General features: G+C 35.6%; 1 protein-coding gene across 45 annotated transcripts in view; it reads left to right on the top strand.

The window, feature by feature from the left end:
* The first annotated feature begins 3,921 nt into the window (after positions 1-3,921).
* The window catches only part of LOC114264187 (L-ascorbate peroxidase 1, cytosolic-like), a 32,927-nt gene continuing 25,934 nt past the window's right edge, over positions 3,922-10,914 (top strand). For 3 of the 45 annotated variants that reach the window (XR_014347823.1, XR_014347825.1, XR_014347824.1), the window contains exons 1-2: positions 8,332-9,864; positions 10,738-10,811. The gene's annotated coding sequence lies outside the window, so the exon portion shown is untranslated. The other 42 variants (XR_014347841.1, XR_014347840.1, XR_014347832.1 and 39 more) reach the window with 37 other exon arrangements.

The following is a 10,914-nucleotide window of genomic DNA, read 5'->3' as shown; positions in this document are numbered from 1 at the left end:
AATGTTGCTGTGTATCTCGGTTGAGCGATCAAAAGGAGTGCCTGGGCAACCTAAGTCTGCAAAGTGAAAAACAGAAGTGTTAAGCACAGATCTTTAGACCGTGCTACAAAGTAAAAATAAGTTAAGTCCTACTTCGGCTTTGTGAAATGTTACAGGTCCTATCTCGGTTTCAGCAAGGTACTTGGTAGCTCGGTTGGGGCAAGTGATTTGTTAGACCGGTTGAAATTCTAAGGCAGCTTTCTTAGTTCGGTCTGAACTAAGAGTGCTGGTTTAGCCCCAAGATAGTTCGGTCGGAATTGAGGCCTTCAAACACACTAAGTGCAGACCTAGTTCGGTTTGTTATCTTGGCTAAGATAAATCAAAAAGATAGTTTTTTGACTTGTTAAAACTACTGGTACAAGTGTTGGTTCGGTCGAATGGTCTGGCTAGACTTACACATAGTATAAATAGTATCCTAGTTCGGTTGAGACGTGTTTATGGATCAAACAGAGTGTTCTACGGATTGCTTCATAAAGTTTATGGGGTTCTCATGAAGTTTTTTCCCAGAAAACGTAAGGCAGAAAAAGCAAAAACAGTGTTTTATAAAAACACATGAACAGATTGCTGTGAATCGTATAAAGCAAATACGAAAACAACAAAAGCAAGAAAGATGGATTTGAGTGACTTACCAGATGAAGGGGCAGAAGCACTGAAAATGAAGCAATGGCAGTGAAGAACACGAGCTCCTTAGTTACAAGAAGGAATGCGAGAAAGAGAGAGAGAAGAGGTGAATAGGAAGATGTAATGATTTGAAAGGAAAAACGAAAAAATTTGTTTTTGTGGTTAATGGCGGGAACTATTCAAATTTTGCAAAATACGAGGGCGGTGTGACAGCTGCAAAGGGCCAATCAGAGCCTGACATGTGTCACTAGAATGGGAAGCGATTCAGTTTCTGTGACTGAAGAGACGTTTTGGCCGGATAAGGATAAGCTCGGCTAAAATGTAGCTCGACTAAAAAGGCTTGAGAGTTTTTTAGCTCGGCTAGAAAGGCTAAAGGGTTTTTTAGCTCGGCTGGAAAGGTTAAAACTTTAGCTCGGTTTATAGATAGGTAATCTCTATCGTGCTATGCAGATGGAATTAAGGGTCATTTGAGAGGGGAATTTATATGTAAATTGGGCCGAGTTGGGCCGTTGTGGGCCTCAGTGCGAAGGGTTGAGTAAAAATGCCATAAAGTTACTCCGGTCCAAAAGAGGTTAGCTTGGTCACCGTACTAAAACTTGTACCGGTTGTCGCAGTATGGTTAGTTCGGTCACTACAGTTAGTTCGGTCATGGCATAGGGAACCGAAGTATACTGAGCCCTCTTCAGGACTTGGTTTTGGGTTAGTTCGGCTTAAACTCTTCTATGGATAGCTCGGCCTTGGCATGTGAAGCCGAGGTAGGAGAAAAGCAAGGAAGAGCCAAACTAACAGTTAGATCGGTCACTCCAGTTAGTCTAGCATGGCAATGTTATTTCGGTTGTATGGTAGTCCGGCCATGGTAAAACCATCTCACTTGGTTTAAGCAGTGAGGGGGGTGTTGAAGGATAAGCATTATCTTTCAGGAGTGTGAATCCTAGGAGGACTCTACATGGAGGAGTAAGAGTCTTACTTGGATTGTGCCACACGGAACCTATAAAAGCTCATAACATCACCTATGAAGAGGTAACACAACTTTGATTCCTGAATACGCAGAACTTTTGTCTACTTGTCTATTTTGCTGACTTAGGCATCGGAGGGGTTTTCGGCACACACCCGCCGGCTAGCTCACGTTTGTGTTTTCAGGGAGTAAAGCGACGACGTTTGGAGGAACGCGAACTTGATCAACAGGATTATATGAGAAGGTTTATTTCTTTCCCGTACAGTATACATACATACATACGTATTGATTCATCTCCATCTGTATATGCTCTTTCTCAGATTCATGCTTCAGATCTTCTAACGAACAACAAGAGTTCGGTTCGCAAACTTGACATTTTTGCTACGACAAATCGCTACGAACCCAACAGGATTTTAACCGGAAAAAGATTAAAGTGTAAGATTTGATATACACAATTGCTGTTTGATTTAATGCCTTGCCCAAATTTTCTGAATGTGTTAAACTCTCGAGGTTCATTCATTGAAAATTTTCTGTTTTGATTGTGTGTAGGTAATTGTTTGGTGCTTTTGCAATGATTTTTTTTTATTTTTTATTATTTTTTGATTCGATCGCGATGGAGATTTTATTTTTTCTGATTTATTTTTCTTTGTTTTTATGCCTTATTTTGATCAGAGCTGTTTGGGTCTTTTTTTAATATTTGTTTTGGCTTTAATTTTTGTTTGCTGGAAAAAGGTAAGAAAGATAGTTAAACTGATAAAATTTGTTATTTTCTATATTCTCTCAGAAAAAATCCACTAATAAGAGCTTAATTCCACTCTATGACTTGGTTCCATAGAATGCTGTAAAATGAAAGATTCATAACACAATTTTCTTTTTCTTTTTTTCTTGACTTTTCTCAGCAGCCAGGTGTAAAATGGAAAATTTCAATAAGGAAGCTTTCGATGTGTGTATAGTTACAGTCACTTAACATGAACTAAGAATGACACTTTTTCCTTAGTCACAGCTTAAACGAGGAAACTTCTTTCTAGTATTTGCATATTAATTGTTATCATCTTGCAGTAGAATTCCAATGGCTACTAGTATAGCTGCTGGAAGTGGCAAACTGAATTTTAAAGAGAGGGTCTGCTGGGGACATGGTTGCAGACAAACTTCTTGGGTCTCTGGTGTGGCCTTTCAGAGATTTGAACTGAAGGAGCTTTCATGGTAAGTCATACAGAACATGGTTATAGCATTTTCCTTGTCTTATGATCTAGAATTTGCTTTGATTGTGTGTACTGCAGTTATGTCTCCCAATTTCAATTCTGAGATAGCATATGTCCTTCTTGCCCAGAATGTGCTTTTTCTTGAGTTTTAATTAATTTTATCTGAAACCATTATTGATTTGATGCTCCACCAGCTTATATCAATGCCAAATTAATTTAAATTTTGTTTGTGCACAAGATAGGAATGATGCTTTGGCAAATCCTACAGTTTATGAAATGCTTCTTGCTTTCAATTTCGGATGTGTTGGCATACAAAGATTACTGCAGATAAAAATGTTTTTTTTTTTCTGCGTATGAATAAGTTTTTTTAGTAAGAATTATAGATAAAGGTTTGCTGTTAAGAATTTTGTACAATCTTAGAACAGCTGAAGAGTGGCAATTAATTGTGAAAAATCCTTTACAGATACTACAGCTTATGTGAAGTAGACTTTGTAGCATACCCACCTCATGGAAACATTTGGAGTCCTTTTCCTAGATTAAATTTTTTATCACAAAAGCAGAGAATCAAATTTTCATCATATATGTACTTCTGAGTGCAGAGGTATGGGCCTTGTTTGGTTTGACTGTGGAAGATAAGTTTTTAAAAAATATTTTGGAAAGAGAGTTTAGAAATTTTTTGTAATTTGTTTGGTTATATATTTTGAAAATAATTTTAGAGTTTAGGAGTTTAGGATGATTTGATATTTTGTTGTGATTGAGTAGATGTATGTAAGAGAAAAAATGATTGAAAATGAGAGGAGAGAGAAAAAGTGATTGATTGATGTGTAGGAGAAAGAGAGCAAGGATCCTCTAGAGTTTTTTTTTCCCTAAAGTTTCCCAGAGTGGTGTGTTGTATGGTTGAGATTTAATGACAAGTCACATCAATTTTTTAGCATTAAATCTCACCCATACAACACACCACTTTAGGAAACTTTAGGAAAAAAAAACTCCAGAGGATCCTTGGTGGGAGAAAGAAAGTGATTTTGGAATATTTTTGAAAAAAATTACAAACAAAAAATTTTCAGAAATTTTCTCCAAAATCTTTTTCCCAAACCAAGCCAAACAAAGCTTGGTGTTTTGTACATTTAGGTCAAGTGGGTTGTCCAAGCTCTTGCAAGTCCGGAGATGTAATCCATCCTCTTCTCCAATTAATGCGAATTCAAAGCCCCCTAGAACAGTCACTGCACCTTACCAGACAGATGGTTCCACTAAGTATTTTGATTTTGCTGTGATCGGTAGTGGAGTTGCTGGCCTTCACTGTGCTCTTGAAGTTGCAAAACATGGAACTGTTGCGGTGATTACCAAGGCTGAGCCTCATGAAAGCAACACAAGCTATGCTCAGGGTGGTGAAAGTGCTGTGTTGTGCCCGTCAGTGGAGAAGGATAAAATTGTAGCTGGGGCTCATCTATGCGATGAGGAGACTATTAGGGTAAGTTTGAAACTAATATTTTCCCGCTGAATTACAGATTAGTGCCTCTTATCTCTTGGATGCAATCTTTATATATTTTGAAGGCTCTAAAGCCAATTTGTTCTTGAATCACTTTCAGTTCTATTGAATCTGAAAATATGTTAATGAAACATATATGCTAGTCTAAATAGATTATTGAGGCCTCCCTTGCTTACTGTTAAGCTTTATTTGATTTAGTTACGTTATCCTGGTCGTGTGTACTGAAGGACCTGATAGAATTCGAGAATTGATTGCTATGGGTGCATCATTTGATCATGGGGAGGATGGAAACTTGCATCTTGCAAGGGAAGGGGGTCACTCACATTACAGAATAGTTCATGCTGCTGATATGACAGGGAGGGAAATTGAGAGGGCACTTTTGGAAGCAGTTGTCAATGATCCTAATATATTTTTTTGTTTCAACACCATTTTGCACTGCATTTGCTGACTTCTTAGGTTTGCTTTGTAATGTGCTTCCTCTCGTTTGCTCAAATATTTATTTTACCCTAAACTGTAACTGGTCACACTTTTTTGTTGGCAACTTAGCGTGAGTAAATGTACATATCATGTGTTGATTTAAGCTGCAGAATCACCATGCCAGGACAAGTGTGATTTGTGAAAGTTTTATTCAGTATGTTTGGTTTTAGTTTTTTGAAAGTAGAGTTTTTGTTTTTTGTGTTTTTTTTTGTTTTTAGTGAATAATTTTTAAATTTTAAGTAATTTTTTTTATGTTTTTAGATGCACCTTGTTTAGATGTATTTAAATAGTAAAATATTTGTAGAAAAATAGTTTTAAAAATTAATAAATGCACAAAAATACGAAAAAATATATTGAATTTTCGTTTTTTTTTTTTTTTTTTTGTATTTTTTGATATTTAGTGTATTTTTAAAAAAAAAATCACAAAATTTATCCTTTTATGTGTATTTATGTTAGGTGTCTAAAAATTAAAAAAATTGCTTAAAATATTGAAAAAATTCATGGAAAATATTAAAATACGAAAAATAAAAAATTACAATTTTTTGAAAACTAGAACTAAACATGCTGATTAGTGTTTATTTGATGGTGTTAAGAGGACTCTCAAGGACTGAAATACTCCACAGGTTTTGACTAACTTGATTACGCATTACTAGGCTTGCAGGATGGTTCTGACACATTTTATCATGGTGTTGACACTTTGAATTCTGAAACACAGGAGGTGAGAATTGTGATTCTTGATCTCATAGTTTCTTTTCCTTAGTAACTCTTAAAATGCATGACTATAAGTGTGTGTGCCTTCTTTTTTCGTTCTTTTTTTCCAGGAAACTTCATTTCTTTATTCTCACTGAATTTTGACCAATTTAAATAGATCTTTGGCCCACCCCGAGTTATGGTTTTTAGTTCCACAAGAGGGTCCTCGAAGTACACTCAAAATCCTCCTCTAAACCAAACTGACATGGACTTAAGTCAGGCCGATGATAGACAGTCTTCTCAAAACAAATAAGAATTGTTTGGGACATGCCTAAGATGGCCTGTCCCTCAAGGGCAATGGAAGAAAGTACACAGGCAGCCTTTTATAAGGCTTCCATATTATCTATAATTTAATAAAAGGAATCAAACTAGTAAATTATAGGGGGAAAAAAAATATATTACCAATTGATTAAATAACTTGTGTGAAAAACTTACTTAATCGCCTTGCAGGTTTTCAAAGAATTTAACAAAATTATTTATCTGATGGTGGTTCTATTTGTCCTTGTGATTGAATGAAAAATATTTGACCATTGCACTATCAAAGGGAACTCTGATGGCATCCCTAATCTTAGGGATGTGGAATTGCTTAGCTAGAGCATGGATGTGCTCAAGAGCAAAAATCTTCGCCAAAAAAAAAAAAAAATACATATTAGCCAAATATATAAAACTAAAAAAGAAACAAACAAATTAAAATATGAAATGGTTGCTCACCATTAATGCATAAAAACAGCCATAAATCTCCTTTCTAGGATGGACATTATTCTTCAACTTTGGCATTGAACAGTGCAGGTGTGATAACAACGCACCCCGTACGCATAACTTTTTATTTCGTTGATGTTTGAGGAAGAAACAATACTGAAACATGAGCTCTGGATGGATCTGGAGCTATAACACACCCAATGACATAGCACATATGTCCGAACATATCGGTCAAATTCCGGACTGTTCTCCTCGACATGATGTGGGACAGTCATAAAAACTTTCCTGAGCCATCTTAAAGTGACATTCGAGGTAGTTACTTCTTTCCTCTTCTTCATTACTCTTAACACGTTATTGAATCCCAAATATGTCTGACATATTTGGGCTGGGTCAGAATCATCCCGTCCAGTAATTGGCTTACCATTTACAGGAAATCCCAGTATATATAATATATCCTCTAACCCAAAAACAAGGGTATGAGGATCAACAATCCCAAACTTAAAGCATCCTTCATTTACATTATATTTATTAATCATCATATTTACTAATATGTATTCTTTATTTCTACGATGATTAGTAAATATGATTTTGATTTCTACGATGATTAGTAAATATGATGTAACTGAAGGATGCTTTAAGTTTGGAGTTGCTGATCCTTGTATCCTTGTTTTTGGATTAGAAGATATATTATATATAACGGGGTTTCCTGTAGATGGTAAGCCAGTCATTGGACGAGATGATTTTGGCCCGAACCAAATATGGCTAAAGGAAATTTTTATGACTGTCCCACATCATGTCGAGGAGAATAGTCTGGAGTTTGACCGGTATGTTTAGACATATGTACTATATGACCGGTATGTTTAGGCATATGTACTGTATGTCATTGGGTGTGTTAGAGCTCCAGATCCATCTGGAGCTCATGTTTCAATATTGTTTGTTCCTCTGTTGGAAAACATCAATGAAATAAGAAGTTATGTGTGGGGGTTGTGCTGTTATCACACCTACACTGTTCAATGGCAAAGCTGAAGAATAATGTCCATCCTAGAAAGGAGATTTCTAACTGTTTTTATACATTAATGCTAAGCAATAATTTCATATTTTAATTTGTTTGTTTTTTTTGGATTTTTGATATTTGGCTGATATGTATTTTTATTTTTTATTTTTTGCGAAGATTTTTGCTCTGGAGCGCATCCGTACTCTAGCTGAGCAATTTCGCATACTTAAGATTAGGGATGCCATCACAGTGTTCTTTTTGATTGTGCAATGGTTAAATATTTTTCATCTAATCACAAGGGACAACTAGAACCACCATCAGATAAATAATTTTGTTCAATTCTTTGAAAACCTACAAGGCGATGAAGTAAATTTTTCACGCAAATTATTTAATCAATTGGTAGTTTTTATTTTTTATTTTTTTATTTTTTTTTATTTTCTATAATTCACTAGTTTAATTCTTTTTATTTTATTATAGATAATATGGAAGCCTTATGAAAGGCTGCCTGTGGACTTTTTTCCATTTCCCTTGAGGGGACCGGCTATCTTAGGCATATCCCGAACAATTCTTATTTGTTTTGAGAAGATTGTCTATCATCGGCCTTACTTAATCCCACGGCAATTTGGTTTGGAGGAGGATTTTGAGTGTACTTTGAGGGACCCTCTTGTAGAAATAAAAATCATAACTCGGGGTGGGCCAAAGGTCAATCGAGATTGGTCAAAATTTGGTGATTATCATCGGTTAAATCAAGAGTGGGAAAGAAGACACATTTTACTAATCAACTATCAAGGTATATACACCCTTTGTGTTTTTTTAAAAGTATATTGAATACTAATAGTTGATTTTTATTATGTACTATTCTTTTCTCTACTGTAGTTGATGGGCCCAATCCTTCTACCACTTCCACTTTTGAAATCCCAGCACAAGCCCGCTGCCCACAGCATCCACTGCCTCCTACTTTTGTGTATAATGAATGGCCCAATCATTCGACCACTTCCACTTCTGAAATCCCCACAAACCAGCCTTTCACAACATCCACTACCTCTTACATTTGTATATAATGAAGGTAATTATAACCTCGCCATTTCGTCCATGATTTCTCTATGATTACTTATAACTATGATTACTAACTTGTTGGAAGGCCCAAGGATGAAAATCGATCTGATATGTTTTCCATAGTATGAGGGGAATATTTACTTTTCAAGCTGGACCACTGCTCATTATTAATAAAAAACTGATCCATTGTGGTCAAAAACTTGTGGTTGCCACAGAAAACAGCATTTAGGTGTAGATTCAAAAGCAAAATTATAGTATGACATATCCCTCTCATGGGTTGCTTGAAAGCACCCTTATTGTGCATGGCACAATATATTTAAAGTCTAGAAACCGTCCTATATTTGACAATTGAGGTTGACCATTTGTGATTGTACTTTCTTTAAAAATTTCCTTAACTATCAAATTGAACTTGTTTTCTAATGACATCATCAATTTGAAGTTTTACAGATTGGGAAATGGAGATGGTCTGGCTGTTATGTTTCCCACTTTTTTCATTCTTATATCCCCTTCTTTTTTACAAGTATTGCATCCATGTTTCATTTTATTGTAGGCTTTTAATTGGTTATTAGTTATAACTAGCTCTACTTCAAAAAATTTGTTTTTTGATTTGGTTCTTGAAGAAAAAGTTGCATTTTTAGCCTTGTTACTACATAATTTTGTATGTGTAAAAAGTTAGAAGAATTAAACCTGTTCCTTTTGCATAATGAACCATATTTTGATTCTTTTTTGAAATATCACTACTAGAAAAAGGGGTATAAGACACGGAGCCTTCTGCGACGGCATATTTTCTGTTGCAAAAAGTAACCTTTTGCGATGTTTAATACCCCCCATCGCCAATGGTCACTTTTTGTGGCGGCAATTCGTGTCTCAAAAAAAAGGAAGAATATGTTGGATGGTTTTTGCAATGGCAAACCATTAGTCATCGTGAAAGGCCTATTTTTTATAGATGGCTTATTCTTCCCGTCACAAAAAGATTTTTTTTTGTCATGGCCTTTGTTGTGTCGTGGCTGATAGACCAGAAAAAAAGGCTCCTTATTCTTTCTCTCTATCACGCCTTTGTCTCTCTGTAACGCCCTCCTCCTCCTCCTCCTCCTCCTCTTCCCCACCCCCCCTCTCTCTCTCTCTCTCCCTCTCTCCATCGCTGTCGATACCAGAGCGCACGACCACCACCACTATTGATATCACCATCACAAACCAGCAGCCATTCTCTGAAATCGAGGAGACGCAAACAAAGGGATTTGACGTTGAGATTGCTGGCCAAATTTAGAGGCTGGAATCGACAGAGGCGGCAATTGAGATGTGTAGTAGGGGCGGAATATAGTGGGGGAATCAGAACCCCTAATTTTATTTCTCTTCTCTCTCTCTCTCTCTCTCTCTCTCTCTCTCTCTCTCTCTCTCTCTCTCTCTCTCGCGTCAATTCAATTTACTGAACATGATGCTTTGTTTTGTTTTGCTTTTATTGCTTTCTCAGAACTCAAAAAACAAAAACAGAAAGGGTTTTCTTGATAACTCGATTTGATTCATCTGAAATTCTCATTTTCTCTGAAATGGGGTTGTGGGATTCCCTCCTCAATTGGTTCTGCAGGTAATTTACTCCCTTCTCTTCTAATCTTCCATATTTTTTGGCATTCTTCAAATTGTCTTTCTCTTATTTTCTTGGAAATGTGGTTCATGGTTTATTGGGTTCAACCTGGTCTCATCTTTGTCACAAAAACTTAAGTTTTTAAGCTCAAAAACAACCTATTAGTGTTGAAAGAAGAATTATAGTTCCCTTTGCATTTGTTTGGTTTCTGGGAAACGATATGGAAATAAAAGGCTAGATTTTGGATTGTTTTGCTCCTTGAAAATGTATAACAAAAACTAACCCAATTAAGAACTATACAATTTGGACTGAATAACACTGGAATTATCTGGATTATGTTTCCTGTTGTTTCTCATTAGTAACAAGCTGGTAGGTTGACTTTCTATAGTCTTGCACACTACTTTTCGATGACACATCTCTCTATCATGTATCATTTATGGACTGTAATATTGATTTGTATTGAGTACACAAAAAATAGATTACAGAGATAGTAAACTTCTATTTAAAATAGTTATCATAGTTTTCACTTTTGACACCTAACAAGAAAAGGGAGAGGGATAGTGTGTGTATCACTTACAAGATGCATATAACATGTCTTTTTGTAATAACGTTATAATATTGATTTGTATTGAGTACACAAAAAATAGATTACAGAGATAGTAAACTTCTATTTAAAATAGTTATCATAGTTTTCACTGCCCAGGATTTTGACACCTAATAAGAAAAGGGAGAAGGATAGTGTGTGTATCACTTACAAGATGCATATAACATGTCTTTTTGTAATAACGTCATAAAATTTTGTAACATGAACAATAAAATACATTTTTACTTTTATCTTGCTATTGTTTTATATTGATGGATGTTTTGGTTGTGCAGGTGTTTGAGTCATTAGTTGTGTTGCTTCACTGCCCAGGATTTTGACACCTAATAAGAAAAGGAAGAAGGATAGTGTGTGTATCACTTACAAGATGCATATAACATGTCTTTTTTGTAATAACGTCATAAAATTTTGTAACATGAACAATAAAATACAGTTTTACTTTTATCTTGCTA

This window comes from Camellia sinensis, chromosome 1 (genome assembly GCF_055761805.1).
Source record: "Camellia sinensis isolate YWXY chromosome 1, ASM5576180v1, whole genome shotgun sequence".
Taxonomy (NCBI): Eukaryota; Viridiplantae; Streptophyta; class Magnoliopsida; order Ericales; family Theaceae; genus Camellia; species Camellia sinensis.
The sequence above is the reverse complement of the archived record's forward strand: the minus strand, read 5'-3'. Positions and strand labels throughout refer to the sequence as shown.